Here is a 22,159-nt window from a genome sequence, read left to right as displayed (position 1 = left end):
GTTCAAGGAGCTTCTCTTTCCATTACTCTTATTCTTTTTGTTCTTTTATCAGCTTTTAATATACTTGATCACTCTTGGCTTATCTGTTCCTTCCTTAAAAAGGGAATTACAGTTTCTGCAATGGACTTTCAGAAGGTCTACCTTTCAGACCAGTCCCACAGTGTATTATGGTCTGACTTGCTATCGTGTCCTTTCTCAATGCATGTGCATCAAAAACTAGTACATGGTCCTCTTGTCTCCTTTGTCTACATTTGTTCTCTAGACATTCTTATTTCTTCACATGATGTTTCTTACCACTTCTATGTCAGTGATGCAAAGATCATTTATTTCCTTTTATTTCATTCTATCGACTCACAGGTTCCAGCCCAAATCTCCATCCCCTTCTCTGTTGTCTGATCATAAATGAATTAACATCTTAAATTAAAGCATTCCAAGTCTGAGATCTTCTACTTGCCTCTCATTTTACAATCCACACATCCTTCTCTAGACATTTTTTCTGAAATAACTCTGTCACTATAGGGTTCTTTCAGAAACCTTGATGTGACCAGATCTGTTTCCTTCTCCTTCAATCAATGTTTTCATTGACCACCCAGATCTTTCATTTCCTTCTTAATATCATTTTTATGATTTGACTTTTCGTTAAAGTCTTTGCAACTCAACACATTATTCGGGCTTTTGCTCTTTTCTCGGTCAAACTATTGTAACTTTCTTAGCAACTGCTTTCATATCTCTCCAGCACCTCCCAAATGCAGCTATTTGACTGATACATTCAGTTTCTCATTTCTTCCATAATACTCTTCTGATTTGCAAGTAAGAATTGAATCTTTGCACATGACAATAAACTTGAACTTGCTCTGCTCCCTTCACTGAATTCAAGTTTCAGCAAAAAAACAGTTCAAAACACATGCCTTTCCCTGGATGGCCCTGCTACTGAACACCTTCAGTCTCAAGTTTGTCTATATGGCCTCACAAGAAGACTTTGTTCTGTTTTAGCTTGTTTAACTGTCCCTTCTCATGCCAAATATGCTAAAACTGGACAATGCTTCTTATTTGTTGCTCTCAAACTGTGGAATAAGTATCTTGTGACCATCCAAAGTTTCCAAATCTGCTGATATTTAGTAATAACATGCTAAAATGTCTTGAGACTGCTTTTTAACCTGTAGTTTCCTGTCACTCAAAATGTATTTATAGTGGTATGTACTTGTACAGCACATCTGATAACGGTGTTTGCTACAAGAACAATAATAACATAGGTCGAGTAATTGGGTAAGGGCATCTAAATCAACAATACTAATTAGAACGTTAGAACACAGGAATAACATTTGGCAAGAGCAGGCCATTCACCCCAACAAAGCTAACCAATCTTATACACTTAATTCCTACAAAATAATGTCAAGTCGAGTGTCCCTAAAGTACTACAGTTCTTGGTAATTTATTGCATGTGTCTGTAGATCTTTGTGTGAAGAAAAGTTTCCTAAAGTTTGTGTAAACTTTACCTTTAACAAGTTCCCACTGTGCCCCTAAACTAATTTCTGCATACTAATTTACTATTATTTTTAAAATACTTCAATCATGTTAATCTCCATTTGCTTAAATTGAAAAAGTTCAAAGTTTCCACATATAACTCATACCCTGTAGTTCTCTAATCTGACTAGTTGCTATTCTCAGGACTTTTTCCAGTGCTGTCTTTTTGACATTTTTTGTATCCCAGAGACCAAAACATTAACCAGTACTCCAAGTGATGCCTCTCTATTGCAATACAAAGCTTAAGCATAGCCTGCTTTGACTTGTAATCTCCTCATTATACTATAAAACCTAACATTGTTAGTCTTCTTAATTGCTTCTGAATGCTTCCTGGAAGTTGACAGTGACAAGTCCACTATGTTTCTTAGGTCCTTCTTATACGTATGTGGTAGTTTAAAATTTCAGACCTTCCATTGTGTATTAAAATCTGACACTTTACTTTCCAGGTATAATACCTTACATTAACCCAATTCTGACAAGGTTCCTCTCACCAAACCCATCTGCTTTCTATATTTTAGCCAATTCTGCACCCATCTCTCTGCATGCTGAACTCCCACTTCTTTTAGTTTGATGATCAACCTCTCACATGGGATGTTATGAAATGCTTCCTGATAAAAGATAAAAAATATCATACGCACCAATCTGATCATATCATTTTGCTTCTTCCACACAGAATTAAAGTATATAAGTAAAATACAACCTCCCCCATAAAAACTCATGCTGACTCTACCCTAAAACTTGCCATGTGCTGTTCCATCTTCTCCTTAATAATTCCTTCTACTTATTTACCTGTGATACATGCTAAGCTTATTGACCTATAGCTAATTGGATCTGCCTGATCATCCTTTAATATAATGGAATCATATTTGCTATTTTCCAGCCCATGAAAGTTCCCCTGTGCTCAGTAACTTTCTAAAAATATGTGTCAAGGATTTATATATATACTCAAAAGCCTACTTAAGCACTCGAGGACAAACGTTACCTAATCCTGGTGATTTGTTAGGCTTTAGCCTATTAATCTGAGCAGTACTTCTCCCGCTACAATTTCCAAATCACTCGGTACCTCCTTAGCAGCCCTTTTTATGGCTGGGAGGTTATCCACTCCCTCACATGAGAAAATTTCAGAAAAATGCAAGTTTGGAACATTTGTTATTTCACTGCCTATATTTTTTAATTCCCCTTACCATTCCTGATACACATCACCTCCTCCCTGACTGTTCTTGTATAACTAAAATACTGCTAAAATCTCTTTGAGTCATCCTTCTTCCCCTTTATCTTTAATATTTCTCTCCCTTTATCTCTTACTCTTACACTGTTTTTTCTTATGTGAGATTCTCAGAAGATCCAGATAGACGATATGTATATTAGCAACACTGAGGTGGAAGACAATCATTCAGCATGTCGAAAAACACATTTATCTTACATCTGATTTAGCTATTCTAATCCAATCACGGCAAAAAAGTCCTATCATACATTTTTTAACTAATAGAATTCTAAATGTTGTTCTCTTTATTCTTTCTGAAATGTGCCAGAAACAAACCTCTAGTATCATTTTTTTCTAATCCACCATTTTAGCCTAAGGTTTATTTTTAATATATTAAGCTTTGACTATTTTTTTCCAGGTTGGTTTTGCCCCCTTCTACTACTGGTATCCACGATGAAGACCAGTAAGAAATGCATTGGGCATCACTGAATAAAAAAAAAGAGGCGCACAAAATTAATGGAGAAAGCAACTGCAAACTGCTTACATTAAAGGCCAGAAGCACAATACAACTCGGAAAGAGTAAACAGACTGCTGGGCAAGAATTCGTATTTTGTCAACTGACTTGTTTTGACCCCGTCCAAATTGCTCTTTCATCGTTGAATCACCCACCCTTCTGTTTAAAGGTCTTCAAGCTCGTCCGTTAGTCTGAAATGCTGCATCTAATTCCCGAGTGCAATGCGTAATATAGGGCGCCTTCATCGTGTAGCTTTTTTTATGTTATTCATATACACGTTTAAAAAAGGCACTACTATCATGGTAAATAAGTTCCTAGGAGCATATGGCCCTTGTTACAAAAAGGCTAAAAAAGCTTAAGAGCTCTTTAATCCATTTTAGACAATTGTCGGCAGAGGCAAAGCGACGCGAATTTCATTCCGCCCACCTCAAAAATGTCCACTTAGAAGAAAGGGATAAGGTGATTGACAGCAGTGGTTTCCAATGCTTGCGCCTTTTCCTGGTGAATGTTCCCGATAGCAGATGGCCCTTCGCACAGTGCCAGCTGCTACGGTGGTGTTCGCATACACCGTTAAGAGCAAAACCGGGCATACTATAGTGAATGCGTCTTTTCCCAAGTAACAGTTTCATTGTAGTCTTCGTCTTTATGAGGTGAGGCATTGCTTTTTTTTATTCACCTTATGATTCTACGCGATTTCCAGTTAAATTACTGGTGGTTCTGAAGAGCTGCAGCGCCGCAGGAGATGCTACGATTTAGCATGTTAATAAAACCGTTGTTGTGTAGCTGTTTGTATTAACTAATATGGCCTGCATTGCTTGGTCAAGAATTGGCTCTTTTTCAATTGTATTTTCTCAGTGGCTTTTTCGTTGCAGAAGCAGCTATAATGTTGCTTATGTACAGTTTTATTTCTGTGATTTTCCCTACCTTTTACTTAAATTTCCTTTGGTCGGCTTTGGCAGCGCATCGCTGCCAACTGTATCATCTGAGGGAGTCTCAGCTCAATTGCATATCATCGGGGAGAGCTTGAGCAACTTCCTGTATGTTGTCGTTGTCTTGTGGTTATGGGGGGGTTGGGTGGGAGTAGTGGTGAGAACGGATTGTCAGTTACGTTCGTGTGTATTTGTTTTTAAGGAGACTGGGCTTTGGTGAGCTACTTCATGCTTGAGTTTGGGAATGGTGTGCAAGGGTGCGTGCCTGTGACAACGTACATTTGCTGCTGTGCAGTTATGCCAGTGTAAAGTTCACCGTGGGAATTGCCCGTTTTAAAGTCCCACTCATAGCACACGCTGCTTGGAATGTTGTTGGCTTTTATAAAGAGCGTTTTTAAGCTTAATTCTTTCTGAGCAGTGGTGAAATAAATACGATATTTACCAAAATGTGGCTTATAATGAAATGCATAGACTATGTAATGAAATGCATACACCATATACTGTACTTAGATTTTGTCTCATACTTTATATATGTATATATTTTATAGTGAGTGTAACAGAGTTGTTTAAAATTGCTCAGTTTGCTAGATATTGTCAAACTGGTAGTATCCTACACAAGGCCGTTACCAACCTGTGACTTTGTAAAAATTGTGCGTATTGAATTTTATTACACTATGCTTACACTAAATTTGCAGTGTCTCCATTTCATGGTGAGTTGTATGCCATTTATTTTAGAGTGTGTAGGCCTTTCAGCATATAATCTATGCACTTCAGTAGACAGTTTTTCAGTATAAAGTGTATGCATTTATATGGAGTGCAGTCACCTCAGTGTATTGTATTATGTTTTGCCTTTCGGTATACAGTATGTTAAAATACAGTATATTAGTTTCACTATAGTGTTTGAATTTTAGAAGAGAATGTGTTTTAGTATTCTGTTTATGCATTTCAGTGAATTGTATATACAGGTATAATATTAAAAACGATTTATGCCTTTAACATCGTGTATCAGTTTTAGCATGCAGTTTATGTGTTTCAGCATTCAATATTAAGAATGATTTGTTATTTAAGACAGTAACAAATTATTTATGTCTTAAACAGCACTTTTTTTGGCAGCTACTATGAGGGAACCCCAAATTCTACACTTCTGTTTACCCACAGTTAACCGTTACTTGGTAATTTCTGAACATTTCCTTCAATGCAGCTTTGAGCTTGCAGTTCCAGGCTTCACACAAGTGTGGCCCAGTTCCTTCTTATTTGCTCCATTCCTATCACTGGTTTACACTACACTCGAAAATGTTTTCAGAGCTAAGGGCAGCCCCCCACATTTCAGAGAAAGAAACATTGTAGCTTTAGGTTTGGAGTTAAGTACTCAGATTTGACTGATTTTGTTGTGGAGTTATTGTTACTGTTAATATGGGGTTAACATTTTCACTCCTAACAATTTTAAGGCTTGGGAGCATTTTATATTTGTTGTAGGAATATTGGGTTGTCAGTCTCCAGTTTATGGAGAATTATCTATGGGTCTTTCAAACAGAAAGCTGGGACTGCCACCAAAAGGAAGACATGTAGAAAGTAAGTAAAAAGAGAATGCACCTATGAGTAGCACCCAGAAAAGTTACTGAAACAATATTGCCATATGCAGCTGATCACAACAGTTAATTAAATCGACCTGTACACATGTATAATCAATTGTACATTTAGTAGTTCATTCGGACATGGTACAAGTTGGACTGTCAAAAATGATCACATGTAGAATAACAATTTTTATAAAAGTAAGAGATAAGGATTAAAAGGAAGGTAAACTGAATAAATATCTAACTGTACTGATGCAAACGGGAGCTGGTCAGTTCACCTTCCTTTTGTGAATATCATGTTTTTCTGTCCTTTTTTCCCCATTTTAATGCTTATCTTTTGTTTTTATAAAAAAATGTTTTCTGTATGTAGGGCTTTGTTTCGACAGTTTTAAGCAAGTTGTTGCAGACTCGCATTAGAAGATTCTTGAAAAAGCAACCAATAAAATTCTGAAATGTTTTTTTCCTGATCAACTTACAGCGGTGATTCATATTCAGTCTAGAATGTGATATGTGTGTCCTGGCCTTCTTTATCTGCAACGGAAACATTTTTACATCATCCAGTAGACTTTGTGGGATCCCAATACTCAGGTGAAGATTTTTTTGTTTTATGTTCATTCTCCAGATCCACAGTCTACTGGGTGGCTTTGGCATTATTCTTTTTCAGACTTTATGGGTAGTGATTGGTATCTTGAGACATTTTTCCCTGCGGTATGACATGATCTGTTTGTAGTCAGTTTAACTCTATGTGATTAATGTAATGGTAGGGCTATTTTTCGGTTTCTGTTATCCATATTTTTTATTGAGATCAGTTGTATAAAGAACCATGCACTTATTGGTATATAGTAGTGTTTTGATGGGATTCTGATTTCCAATATCCCATAATTATCTTTTAAGTAATAGTGAGTCATTATTATTGTTTATTCTCCTGTATGCCATTGCCGTTATGATATTTACATCCTGTCTTGGAGTCCTTTTTCCTTGTAAGTGGTGAGTCTTCATCGCTAATATTTTGACTGCTGTGTATCATTAGGTGTTCTTTTTTCATATGTGATCATTTTGACTGCCCAAGTTATACATATGCAACTGATAACTTTCTTGTAAGCTAAATTGAAAACTGAAGTAAGTTCAAAATTCTTTTGATTTTGTTAGAATTCTGAGAGAAAATGCCAAAAAATATTACTTATTTTATACATATCAGATCATCTCTCCTAGTGGATCAACTTAATGTTATTCACAAGTTTTTAAGTTAAAAAATGAACAACATAACAACAACAACATTTATTTATATAGCATCACATACAAATGATGTAGCTCAAAGTGTGTTACAAGATGAAGAAAGAAAGAAAAATATGTATAAAAATAAAATTAAAATACTATTACTGTTATTAACATTATTACTATTACAATAGGGCACAAAGCAACAAATAATATATTGCTGGTGCAAATTTGATTTCAACATTTTAGCGATTACTCTTATCACTCCTGATTTTGTATTAAGAATGGTTAAAATAAAACCTCTGTTTGGTCATGGCCCTTGGGAAAAGTCTAGAGCAAAGCTAGTTGGTTAGCTGATCTGATTTTTGTAATACACCACCCTATAGCCAGTGGTACATTACACAGTTTCCATTCTGAAGGTGTGTCAGACTAGATGACTTCAGCTGCCGATCTCATCACCTGAGTATATCAGATAGCACAATAAGAATTCTCAGGGCATGACATATTACATAACTCAGTAGTAATTCTTCATCACAGTTTCACATTTCCAAAGTATTACAAGCTGAAAACTTTTTTGACAGCCAATAATATGCCATGTGCCAAAGCCGGTGCTTTATGAATGCTTTCAAGATACTGTGATGGTATTCTGTCATGGTACATAAAACACGAGACATCAGACAAATAAGCCTCCCTTTTGTTTGTGAGGTCCAAAATGTAAACTTTCCGAATTCCTTGTAGCTGCATTAAATGTATTTTACTACTGTGCCGGCAGTAATTGGTTGTTAACTCTAGCATGTGCAAAGAGCCTACCCCAAGGAGTTGCTGGGACAGTCACCCTACACACTAATGGTGGTTGCTCACTTGACTTACAAAGATAATCTAACAGGTAGCCTGCCACTGACAATTGCTGCAAAAATCATGTAATATGACAGGGTGTTAAGTAAAGTCAGTGAGGGCATGTTTCTGAGGATAACAGGGGCTGAATACACAGTATAGTAAAAAATCATATTTTTGGCAGTAGGTTTGACCCAAATTACCTTAAATTGATATTTTATTATGAGTAGACATTTTGAGAGCAATAAAAAAGTTAAAACCTTTTATTGGTGATATGGTCAACACTTAAAAGTAATACTGAACAATTAAATGCATTTTTATCACTTTTGTAATAAGTCATTTATGCGATAAACATATCGACTACATTAAGCGTATAGCTGCGATAAAATTAATCTGCACTTAAACAAGTAACTGAACTACAAACTAAAAAGCTGTTAGTGGATTTATTTTTATGCTACTGACGCTCCCTGCAAATAATTGCGTCATATGCGTAAGAGGAGAAGCTCAGTGTCTGTACACTCGTTTACAGTGAAAGCAGCAACATCATGAATATACCTTAAGACCAGAAATTTAGGCAGAAAAGCAGAAGATTTGGTCCCTAAACAAAGTAGCAAATCTTTCATATGGCAGTAATTTAGCTTCAAACAGGGAAACCACTTACTGACTCAGGTAATTTGTAAATTATATCACGCAGAAGTGGCTTTTTTGAGAGGAAGCACAACAAACCTGCTCCATCAACACACAATCATAAAGAACAGTACAAAGAGTGCTGTTCACAAATATGTGCAAGCATCATGGTTAGAATGAAGACAAAGTTTGGACCACCTTTAAAGCAGCCATTAATTTCCAAGCATTTTGAGTGCATGTCACATGGGAATGATATTGAGGGGCTCAGTCACTGCATTACATACTATATTAACTTTTGTGTCGACACTGTGGTGCCCTCAGAGACAAGGCATTGGAAAATGATGTAGACAAGGCATTGGAAAATGATGTAGACAAAGCTGAAGCCCTGAATCAAACTTTAAAAATAAATTTTCCTTCCCACTACCACCTTCTTCCAAGGACTAGTTCCCATATATTAACTACATCAACAACTCCTACCACATCAACTAGAATGGCCAGTGACGACTATACCTCTGACCATCAGTATGGCCTTGTCCATAAATGAAGACCAAGTGAACAGACAACTGAGGAAGGTAAACATAGGAAAAGCAGCGGGATGAGATGGAGTCAGTCCTTATAAAGTTTGTTGGGTGCTGACGAACTTTGTGGTATCCTCTGTCACCTGTTCAGTCAGTCTCTAAGGACCAGAGAGTGCCGCTGATGTGGCAAACAGTTTGCATAGTTCCTGTTCTAGAAAAGGCATGCACCTTTTCACTCAGTGGCTACAGACCATGAGTATCTTTGAGTGGCTGGTCGTGGACTATATCAGTCCTCTTGTAGTGGACCACCTGGACCCACTGCAGTTTGCCTAGCAGACAAAAATTGGAGTAGAAGATGCAATTATCTGTCTGCTGCCAAGGCTTGTTCTCACCTGGACAAAGCTGGCAGAACTGTAAGCTTAATGCTTTTTGATTTCTCTAGTGCCTTCAATATTATTCAGCCACCATTGTTAAGGGGTAGCTTCAGAGATATGCAGGTGGATGAGCCTATGGTATCTCGGATAATGGACTATCTGTTAATAACACTGCAGTTTGTGAAATTCGAGGACTGTGTTTCTGATATGGATGTGAGCCACACTGGAGCACCACAAGGAACTATCCTGTCTCCTTTTCTCTTTACTCTGTGCACCTCATACTATAAACATAGCATAGCTAATTAAAAAGGCAGGCTCAGTTATGGGATACACTCTAGAACCCTTGGTGGTAGTAGTGAAGAACAGAATTAAAACAAAACTGAGTACCATTATGAACAATGCTGTACATCCTCTCTCTGACATACTAATACTGACTACTTTCTGCCAATGAATCATTCAGCTTAAGTGTGTCAGGAATTTGCTGCTGCAGCAATACTCCTGCATAAATGCCTCACTGTTACAGTGACTGCGAAGTAAGAAGTTTTCTTTGTTTATAATTTTCTTCCTTTTTAGTTATTTTGACGTGTATTCAGGCCATAATATGTGTCTATCTATCTGATGCATTTCCGTAAAAAGCCAAATTATCACTGCAGACAAAGTTCTATCTAATCTATTCTAATCATACAAGTCTGGGTCCCGGCCTCAAAAAGATATAACACAGGCCATTACACACTACCTGCCTTAGGACTTAATGCCAATAAATACTGCCCAAAAAAAGGTTTTGTATACCTTATCAACAAACTTGATCAATGATACTAAATTTAATTTTGTATGCATTTACCCAAGTCGCCATCCTGGAGATGTATGAGCAGTGTTGCAAATGGTTGCTGGAAGCAGTGAAAGACATTGAATTTTTTGCATGCTGTATTGATGTTTGGTCAAACAAGGCAATGGGTCCTACATGATCCTGACAATTCACTTCATTGACTTCATCAGCAATAAAAAAATGTTATTACCTGTTACAAAAACGTGTAAACAACAAAAAGTCAACATAAATACATTAGGAAAAGTATGCCTAGTGTCCAGTGCTGTAGTGATGCAGATTTAGTAGATGTCCTTCATGTGGTATGTTTTGAGACAGTCACCAATGCCTGATGTCTTAGAGGGGACAGCAGAAGCATGTTTCTTTGTGCACTATTATAATATTTATTCTGTTGCTTGAGCATGAGAGGGTAGAATGTCAGTGCCTGAACCACACAATCGATGCTGGCATTTGGGTTAATGTAGGCTACCACAGCACATGGCTTAGTGACTTCCACATTTCCTCTAAAGTGAACGACAATTGCTGCATTGTGACTAGTTCTTAAGGGTCTAACATCTTTCTTGTCATTCTACTTGATTACAATCATTTTGCCTTTTACCATGCACTTACTTGTACCACAGGGAACCTCCAGGTGATCAAATTTTCAAGACATATCATGGCTGTCTGGTCTTATAGTGCCATATGCATCAGCTCCACTTTCCATGTTAACATCCGATGAACAATTCACACTGTCATCTCTATCTCTTGATTCAACTAATGATTCAGTTTCAGTTTTTTCTAAAACTGCCTTTATCGCTTCTTGTTTACACTCCATTGAGTTTTGGTAGAGTTACTTCAACATGGCAAAATATTAATGATTTATTGCAGCATAATGTTAATAAATCCACTAAATGGCAGGAGAATACTCTCCCAACATTTATTCGGGTTTAGCGTTTTAAAGCAGATCCTTGCATGTCACTCCAACTCTGACTCTGGATTGACCATATTTATGCAGAATTCTGAACCTGAGCCACAATTGATGTTAATGCGAAATTAGTAACATGACTTGTTACTGAGCACTGTTTTGGGAAGCAAAATCCGAATTTGTTATGAAGGAATAAAACCTTTTATTTTTTGAATAGTGTATTTGTGCATTTATGCAAACATTGTATGTTTTTAAAACTTTATTAATCGGTGAATCAAAGTGGTTATTCAACTAAATAATCAATAAGTTTCAACGCCTAGAGAATTACTATAGCCAACTGTGATAAAGAAGGCTTGTATACTTTTAATAATAAAGAAAAAATTGTTTCCTGCTATACTCAGAACTTTAACTGTCTCAAAAATAAGTAAGCATTCTTGGCCATTACAAATGTGTTGACATCCCAAATCAGCATTCTAGAGGTTTTGGTGCCCAGAAACGTATAATTTTCCATTGCCTTTGGGACTTGGCCATTGATAAGTAAAAAAGAGTGTGATCTTTTACTTCACTTAATTATCAACAGCTTTTATAGATCCAATGCCGATTGGTGGAGGCTGATGTATTAACTTCATACACATGTATTCTTATGTCAGCAAGAAGGGAGTGCAACACATATTTACTTGTTGCCATAGTGATGTGAAACATGAAGCATGCACACAATACATGTAAATGGTTGAAAAAAGTGAGACACGTTTAATTGTACCTTCTCTGGGTCTTTGTTAGACAGAAAAGCCAATCAATATACAGGGGCACTTAGAAAAGCTTATATGAAAACTAGCTGTGACATTTTTAGTTTCTCTTTTACATCAGGGACAGTTAAAGAAATGCTAAACGATTTGGAAATTAAAGAGATACAAGTGCTGCTACAATCAAAGTTTACAGATATGTGCAAAATCAGCTAAAGCAGAGAAAACAAAGGGTTGTGTTCTACCAAATGAGGTAATGTTAATAAAAATTATGTTCCTTAGGAATCAGTCCTGGGGTCATTTTTCTTTTTAGTTTATATAAATTATTTTCTTAAAAATGTGAATAGTAAGCTGGTTAAGTTAGTAGATGAAAAAATAGGTGGAATGATGGATACCCAGTCAGATGAATCATGACTGATGGACCCGGACTGAGTTTGAGACCTAAAACATTTTAGATGAGAACAAGCCATTTAGCCCAACAAATCTTACCATTTCTAATCCATTAATTTTTACAAAATAACACTGAGTTACGCTTTGAAGTTCCCCAATGTCTACCAGGCTACTTGGTGACCTGTTCCATATGTCAGTGCTGCTCTGTGTGAAGAAAAACTTTTCTGTAAAATTTATCTTTAACAGTTTTCCAATTGTTTCCACTTGTTGATGAATAACTCATTTTAAAACAATAACTTGGATCCACAATACTAATTCCTTTTCATTTGCTAAAATTGAAAATGTTTGTCTCCTTCAATCTTTTCTACCAGAGGTCATATCTTGCAGTCCTAGAATTTGCCTAATTGCTGTTCTCAAGACTTTTGTTTTTGCAGTACACAGTACTCCAAGGGAGTCCTCACTAGTGAGTTACATAACTTAAACCTACTCCACAAATTGTGCTATGAAATCTAATATCCTATTACCCTCCTTCTGCACACTGTCTGGGTATAGATAGTAACAAGTCCAGAACCACTCCTATGGTCCTTCTCATGTCTACTTTCAAGATTCAAATCTTTCTTTGTGTATTCAGACCTACACTTTACATCATATGTATAATATTTTACATTTACTTATATTAAATTTCACCTAACACAAATTTGCCCTAGTCTGGACTCTGTCATTCTTCTTCTGTAATTATTTGTTTTTATTTTAGATTATCTGCCATTCCCCCTACAGTAGGTTTAACGATCTGGCTTAACCATCATCTGAAGACTTAACTAGCTTGCACTATATATTCATATCAAGTTCATTTATTATTGGGCAGATACATAGCAGATACAATTTAAAGAAAATAAAGAAAGGTCTTGGCTTATAGGGTCTTACAAATGGCAACTCTGCAGAAATGAATAAGCCCAAAACACCACAAAAATTTCTTTTCAGCTGAATTTGAATTAGTTTTAATCTAGTGATTAAAACTGGGTTAATTTTAATCAAAATGATTATTAGTAATTTAAAGAACAGTAATATTTCTTCACTGTTATTTAATTAACACATATGATATTTTATTCTGTAAAATATGTAACAAAGCATTATTTTTTGCCAGTTTTTCGATTTAGGGCCAATTTCTGTTCCAATTTACAAACAAAACGCATTATGAGTTAGTCTAATTCCTGCAGATGTTTGAGGCCTACTCATAATTGTAAATTGTTACACAAAATAAAAACCTGATATGGTTACACAATGACACTTTATTTTTAACAGTATTTTTTATATGGTAGTTTAGCTTTAAACAGTATTCTTTACTTAACCATTCAAGCAAGTCAATGTATGCCACAATTGTGGAAAAATGTCTCATATTTCAATAATACCTGACATCCTTTAAAAACAAGTCAATGCAGACTGTTTTCCTGTGTAGTTCCTAGTTAGTGGAATGAGCTACCTGGATCCATCTGTAATGCTGACTACCTTAATGTATTTATGAAGAAATTGAAAACCCATCTGTTTGGTGACTATGTGTCAAATTGATTAAAAAGGTCAAAGTTTATTTCAGGTTGTTGTTATTGTTAAATATCTCAGGTGTCATTGCCTCCACATGTTGCATTTAATTTTGTAACAGGCCAGTAGGGAAGAGGCAGCCAGTTGGCTGAGGTCTCCAGGACTCTGACTGTGTCTGAATCGTCTCTGACTCATTTTCTACAGCATGGCCACAATTCTTCAATTAACTGATCAATATCAGATATTAGAACATTAGAACAATCTAGATGAGAGTAGGCCATTCAGCTCAACAAAGCTAGCCAGTCCTATCTATTTAATTCTTCTAAAATAACATCAAGTCTAGTTTTGTAAATCCCTAAAGTCATACAGTCTACCACACTACTCTGTATCTTATTCCATGTTTCTATGGTTCTCTGAGTAAAGAAATACTTCTTAATGTTTGTGTAAGATTTACAAATTTCCAACTGTGTCCCTATAGACTTGATGAACTCATTTAAAAAAAAACAGTCTCTATCCATTTTGCTAATTCTCTTCATAATTTAAACACTTCAGTAATGTCTCCTCTTAATCTTTTTTTGCATACATTGAGAAGGCTTAGCTCTTTTCCTCATAATTCATCCCCTGAAGCCCTGGAATGAGCCTAGTTGCTCTCCTCTGGACCTTATCTAGTGCTACCATATCTTTTTCACAGCCTGGAGACCAAAACTGTATACAGTACTCCAGATGAGGCCTCACCAATGCATTATATTGATATATTGTTGTTTTTCATTTATGTTAATTAGTTTCTATTGTAATTTTGATGAGTTTTCTCAATATTTTGGTGATTTTTCTCAATATTTTGAAATCTCTTCTGAAACATTTTATAAATGCTTGATTTAACCCTTTGATTCATACAATCTCATCAATATGATTATTCTAGCAGTCCCTGCAACATGTGCCTGCATTAAATCATTCTTGTTTATATCTATTAGTGGGTTCTATTAGAACTATTTTAAACTTGTTTACAAAACAGGGGGAAATCACAACCAAGTTAAATTTAACAGAACATTATTTATTCAAACCTCATAACTGAACACAAGAAGAAACTATTCAAAACTACATAAATTAAACTGTACTATTTGTGCATAATGTTTGTGACTACAGGTCAATTCACTGTAACAAACACTGCAGAACAATGCCAGTCACATCACATTACATTAATGGTAATATGATGATAACCCACAATGTTAAAACAACAGCTTGATGTGACAGAACAAGCTATATTACTTTCAGTCTTGCCATTGTCATCATTTTCTACTGTCCATTATAAGGGCCTAACGTTTTTAGCATCTGAAGCAATGCAAAAGAACAATTCACATGATTTTCACTGCCTTCCCATCAAATGCCCTGCGTCTCCCCTTCCCAGCAGGGCTCTCACTTCTGGTTTCAATTGCCTGAACTATCTCAGGCATCATGCATCTCGTTCTGGGGACAGTGACAGGTACACCTGTCACACTGTAACGCAGATGTCCTAAGGTGAGCTCAGAGAGTAAAGAAACCTCCCATAGAGTAGAAAGGCAAAAGCTCTCTCTTTGCCTACTTGTAGTGCTCTGCGCATACTAAGCATCCATTGTTTTGAGTTGATCTCATGCTGAAGTGCAACTGAAATCCTTTCTGTTTTCTTCTTGAAACCTAGAAGAAAAAATAAAGTTCACCTGCACCAAAAAAAAAATAGCATAGGCTGGTTACCCGCCCAACTGGATTGTGACAGCACAGAAGTGTAGCAGCCTTTCACGAACATGCATGATTTAGAGAGAAGAGTAGTGTAACAGTAGTGTAGCATACCAGGTATGCACAGGCCGTTATTCAGGTCAGCAGGGTTATGATGATAGATAAGCAGGCCATTATACTGGCCTTTCGGGTGTATACCACTATGCAGCTGGCCCAAAAACCAGCCTGTTGGGTTCAAAGGGTTAAAAAACATATGTGGCAATTTGTGCTCGATGTGCACAATATAATCATTTACTAAATTCTACGTAGAATAAACCGCAATGCATCAAGTAATTTTGATACATCTCCTAGCCCTAATTGCATTTTTTTTCTAAGGTGGTAATCATAGTTGATTACTTGTTTTCTGTTTTGTATGTTGTATATACCCCATTTTTTGACACCACTGATACTGTTTAACTATCCTATAGTCTCATCTAATAAGGGCTAAAAAAGAACATCGGAATATTGTTTTGTATTTCCTGTGCTTGTTTAAAATAATAGTCTTTTTGTTTTGCTGTGATGTTGTATGGTGACATGATTAATGTGTTCATAATTATGAAAGGAATTAGTATTGAGTCTGTTACTTTGATGAGTATGAAATGAGTTAAACAAGAACACAGGGACACAGTGGGAAAGGGTAGATTTTGCAAACATATTTGGAAGTTTTTCTTTACACAGAAATCCATAGACATATGGAATAAGTTACCAAGTAGTGTGGTTAACTGTAGGACTTTAGGGACCTTTAAAACTCAACTTGTTATTTTGGAGGAAGTGGATAGGCCTTGCAGGCTTTGTTGAGTCCAATGGCCTGTTCTCATTTAAGTCATTGTTATGTTCTAATAAATCGCTGCATTATTAAAGCAAGCCATGTATTGGGGAATATTATTTTTAAAAGTAACTTAGTTACATTTACTTATTACCTAGAGACAAACAAAGTAAATATGTTTAAGATAACATAAAAATAGTAACACGGAAATAACATAGTAAATAAAAAAAATAAGACAGTAAATATCTTATTTTAATATGTGATGTGTTACCAACAATGTATTCCATTTCTGTTTTCTTTTTCTCTTTTAGTATGAAAAATTGAACATTTCACTGGCCAGAATTTGTTATTGACTCCTATATCCATATAGGAACCTTCATGAAACTGACCAGAAACACAATCACATCTGATAATTTTCTTGTGTTTTATAAATATGTTTACTAATTATTGTGTGGTAAAGTAAATAGCATCCATTACCATTTTCTATTGTCAAACACAAGACCCTGAAGTTACACACTATGAGCACTTGCCGCAGTGCCACCACATCACACTATTTCAAAATAATTATAGCAAATAACTACAGTAGATTAAAACTAAACAGATACTTTATTGTTAGGTTTTTGTTATGCTGGTAATACACTCACACTGCATTATATATGTGCTCAAAAGGTACAAACATGTTCGGTCTGATTGACATGCCACAATGTCTATGTTCACACTAAATGTGTTCATGGCCACAACGACCGATTTTACCTGTTCAAAAAAAAAAAGGATAGCCATAGGCTTTCAAATGTCAACAAAGAGAAGAGCTGCATTCCTGGCTTCTGCCGTAATTTGCTCTGAAATTATAAAGAAAACAAAAAAGAGTAACTGGACACATGGATATTTGAGGGATGAATGATATGGTCTTTCTATTTTATAGAGAATATTAGAAGTATGTAGTCCATGTAATTTACCACTGCCTGAGTTTATTCCAGGTTTATTACTGGTTCTTCTAGTAAAGGTTTCGTAAAATGCTTTTGTCATTGGCCATTTAGTTGTATGTTTGTTGTGATATGATATTTAGATTTTTGAAATCAAACATGTGAAAATAATCATTGCAATGGCAATACCCAATGTGCAAAATACTGTGATGCACAATAAAACTTTATAGTGATATCAGAAAATCAGTTTGTGGAACTGCTCACACTTCAAGACACCTGAGTGGAACTTCTGATATTACAAAAATTCTTGCAATTGTTCGGCAGTTCAATTATGAGATGCAATCAGGCATCACAACTTCTCTCATACTGCATGTGAAACAATGGCAGATGAAGCTGTAATTTGGGCTGACTCAGAAAATCATTTAGTGACTGCAAATCATAACTTAAAATTGTTCTAAAGTCGCACAGTAAATGCCCAGTATCAATGGATTGCATGCAGCACACTCTTTTCTGCTTGCCTGTACAAATGTTGCCCTGTGATGGACTAGTGCACCATGTTTTCTTCGGGCTTACTCTCAGTGCTGCAGCAATAATTATTGCCTTATTGTGATCCTAAAGTGGTTAGATTACATTTATCCCTCAACACGTGCAGAATTAAATGTGTACCTATAATTTTTACATCAGCTCTTCTTACTTGATTCTAAGCTACTCATTAATTTAACTTCTTCCTTGCTAGCCGTCACAAAATGATCAGATCACACACTGGCACCATGTTACACAACGGCACGTAACATCATTCTTATAAGCTTTCATAGTAACACTTATTAGCTTTTTCTTAAGTTTACATTTTTTTTTAAGACAGGAGTCCCATGAGACCTGGCCTAACACTTAGAATGTATGGGATATAATTTTGTTGCTGTGGGCAGAGCTGAATTTGTTCTTCTGCTTTAGCAGGTGTGCTAAAAACTTTAACATGCAGGCAGGAGTGAGATTAATAAAAATCAGTCCTTTGTACCCCTAGACTGAAGATTGCCAAGAAACTGTATTAACCCAAGTTATCAGAATTTAAAATATAAAATAATCATTAATATTGTGTTGTTGCAAGTCCTACTTACTAAGATAATTACATTTCAGAACTTCAAATACATTTGGCTCATTATTTTAATATAAAATAAACACATTTTTTTCCGAGAGATGGACAGACAGACACGCACGCACGCAGGCAGGCAGGCCAACACGAGAGACGGACAGACACGCATGCACGCAGGCAGGCCCACACGAGAGACGGACAGACACGCATGCGCGCACGCACACACACACATACACACACACAGGCAGGCAGGCCCACGCGAGAGACAGGCAGACACGCACGCGCGCACGCAGGCAGGAAGGCCCACGCGAGAGACGGACAGACACACCCGCCCACCAGAGAGACACACTCACACACACACAGGCAGGCCCGCATGGGGGACAGACACGCACGCACACACACACGCAAGCCCGCGACAGAGACGGACACACAGGCGCACGTGTGCATTGTTGCAATGTTACTTTTCTTGGTTGTTTATTAGATTACGGATTTTTCAAATGTTCATTTTTTTCCCTGTGCTTAAAACTCATTAAAAAAGGTGTTTTTAGCGAGCGGGTCGTAAGGCTATAGCGCGAACTGTTGCAGTGTTAGTTTTCTCTGTTGTTCAAGGTTTTCTTAGTGTTATTCAATGTTTTTACATTTAGTTTAATATTACGCTGTGCATTCAATGGTTTAATCAACTATATTTGTGTTTAAAATCTTAAATATATATTTATATATATATATTTACATACAGTTCATACGGTCTGGAACAGATTAATTGTATTTACATACAATCCTATGGGGGAAATTACTTCGGTTCCACTGTATTATTTTCCGACAAAATTACAGGCATTTTACGGAAATAGAAACCAGTATTACTGAGAGAAAATTAAAGGCACACAATACAGTGACACATATTACAGCCACATACAAGGTCCCTTGCCATTTAGTATAGACTGTTCATTCAAATGTTTATGCACTACTGTTCTAGCGCCCGTTATTGTAACGGGCTTAATGTCTAGTAGTACATAATTAAAGGTTTGTTATTTCAAAAATGTTTCTTATGCCAAAACAAATACTGTATGTGAATAATGCAAAGAAATAATGAAGTCTTATATTTATACATCTTATAACGGTATTGTTTTCATAATGAGCAATTTCTCAACTATTTCCTTCTTCGGGTGCACAGTAGAGTCCACCACTGTATGCATCATATCGTGGTATGCCACCCTCTTAGTTCATGAGTGTAAACCACTGTTGAGGCTGGTAATGGGGGCAGAGAATATTACAGACAACCAACTGCCTACCAACATATATAATGCACACTGCCTTAGATATATACTTGTGTGTATGTGTGTTGTGTCCTTTGTTTGTATGGTATTATTGTCATGTCTGTATTGCAGACATGCAAGTAAGAATTTCATTGTACTATGCGCACATGACAATAAACTTGAACTGAGTTGAACTGAATATGACAAGATAATTTTCTCCTGGTGTTAATTGGACTACAGAATGACCAAAATAAGAAATACGTTAATCTTTAACTGCAACAAGATTCTTCTCCTACTGGGCTGCACTGACGTGTAACATACTGCATGACCTGTCTTTCAGCTGTAAGCCATTTTCTTTAATTAATATGTTTGAGTTACTAGTTTATGCTGTGCAGTCTTCCTTGAGATTTATTTTAATTTTAAATTCTGAATATTGTGGACCACATCTTTGAATTTTTATCAGTGTGCATATAATGTTTGCACAAAATCTCACATTTAATGCATCCTTATGACTACCATTGTATTTATCCTTATACACAGTTCTCTTTGTCACATACTGTAAGTGTACAACTATTGAGTGTTGCAGTGATTCTTGGAACTTATGTTTAACTCTGTTTAATTTTTGTTGTTTCTTCTTCAGACTTGCCAACTCATATGACTGAGGTGAAATGTCCTGTGGGTGTCTTGTTTGCCATTCTCCTCCATGGTAAGTCATTGTGCATGAATTTAAAATCCATTAGTGTTCCGGTCAGTCATGTGTATTTCTGGGGGTTGTGAAAACATTGCAGTGTCTTAAATCATAAATTACAATGTAGGAGAGACTGGCATTATTGATTTTGCAAGGCTGGAACCCAAATCCTGGCTTAATGAACTGCTGTCAGACACTCTTATTACCAGCTAAAAGTCTCAGTTTGCCTGTACGAGCCTCCATTTGGAATGCAGCATCTGCAGCCTTTTCTGATAAGACGATTTATACCAGACTATGTAATAGCCCAGGGCATCTCTCTCTAAGTCACGAAATGGACTATGTTCTAAACAAAGGACCATAAATTCAGGATAAAGTAACATTGATGGACAGAACTTTGCACCAGTGGTCATCCAAGTAGATGGACTTATGTGCATCTAAGAAGCCAATGACAAGACCTCTGTTCCTAGCTATAAAAACCCTTGGCCATAATTTGGCTGCCCATGACAGAACCCATAGCTGGTAGGGTGTGGCTGCAACAAAGGTTGTAGCAATCCCTTTTCTCCAAAGGTAAACTGTACTAGACTAAATGTGTAAAATACTTGTTTTTTGTTTGGACAAGCTTGCCATTAGACCTAATTTGCTGAAGGACAGCAAGGACAGGAAAAAAAGGGAGAAAAATACATAAACCATACGTTTCCCATGGTAGCAACGGTCATGATCATCAGTTGACTTAGCAGGCATAACTTTGCTAGTCACTGAGGACGGCGTGTGTTTAAACACTTAAAGAGAAACTGCAGTACTATCCAAGAAGGTTTGTCTAAAGGCAATAAAGAAGACGTCCTCTACAAAGGAAAGAAAGTGCGCTGAAAAATCCTTCTATGTGTCTGCAGAAAGCCAACCAGGAAAGGAACAAACCATAACTCACCTCAAACCATAAGTGCATTTTGAACAAGAACTATTAATTGTAATTTAATATATAGGACAAAACTAGCTAATGTTCTATGGTATTTGGTGTAACTTATCTTTAGATAACAACCTTGTGAAGGATACATTCTGGCTATTATGAGTTTCTCAACCTAAATCCAGTAAAAAAGGGCAGAATAGCCCGTCTGCAAACACACACACACTCATGCATGCACACAACAAAAGAGAGGGTTCAGTGTGGAGGGAGATGGCCCTAAGCCAGAGCATAATCTAGCTGCTGTGATTAAATGAATACCACTTGCAGGCAATATAAAATTCATAATTAGCAGGGAACTTATTCCTCTTAACCACATGAATTGAAAAATCAGGATTCATAAGTTGTGTGCCTTTTTCTATAAGAGAGGGAAGTTCAATCTAGCCAAGAGATAGATTTAAAAAGTTATGTGTCTATTTCTATAGGACCGAAAAAGTTAAACTAAGATTTTGTAACGTTTTATGTTGTTTGTTAGTGTCTTTTGTCTATTGTGAACTTTGAACTCTGGACATAGACAGACACAACATCAGATGTCCCCAAAGACATCCTCTTCACAACACAGCACAAACACAGTGCCCAAAAACTCACAGTTCTTTTCCACTCCTTTCTCTCTTCCTTTTCTTCTGCTGCCTTCACTCCTCCTGTCGCAGGCTCCGTCCTCTGCCTCCCAACTCCAGGTGCTTCCTGATGATCTTCCGGCAGCACTTTCTGGTGTGGCGGAAGTGCTGCCTTTGCAGCCAGAAGCACTCTGGGCATGCCTGGAATCTCTTCCAGCAGCACTTCTTGGTGTGGCAAAAGTGCTGCCATCCAGGGCTCCATAATAGTCCAGGCGCCCCCTGGCGGGGGCCACTGGCCTCAACAGGGATGAGCTTCCAAGCTCTGATCCCTCAGCCCTTATGTAGACCAGGGCAGCTGCCCTCTCATGATCCAGGGGAGGTATTGTCCCTCTCCTGGTCCTTCCAGGTGTCCTCTCTGGGCAGGATCTTTAGCTGTCCGCCACAGTATATATCTATATATCCATCT

General features: G+C 36.8%; 1 protein-coding gene across 5 annotated transcripts in view; it reads left to right on the top strand.

Annotated features, from left to right (window-relative positions):
* Positions 1 to 3,764: 3,764 nt before the first annotated feature.
* Positions 3,765 to 22,159, top strand: part of elmo2 (engulfment and cell motility 2) — a 155,867-nt gene continuing 137,472 nt past the window's right edge. For all 5 annotated transcript variants that reach the window (XM_039776595.1, XM_039776593.1, XM_039776596.1 and 2 more), the window contains exons 1-2: positions 3,765 to 3,892; positions 20,131 to 20,196. The gene's annotated coding sequence lies outside the window, so the exon portion shown is untranslated. The remainder of the gene's footprint in view (positions 3,893 to 20,130; positions 20,197 to 22,159) is intronic.

Source organism: Polypterus senegalus, chromosome 14, assembly GCF_016835505.1.
Source record: "Polypterus senegalus isolate Bchr_013 chromosome 14, ASM1683550v1, whole genome shotgun sequence".
Lineage (NCBI taxonomy): Eukaryota > Metazoa > Chordata > Cladistia > Polypteriformes > Polypteridae > Polypterus > Polypterus senegalus.
This window is presented reverse-complemented; position numbering and strand designations above follow the sequence as displayed.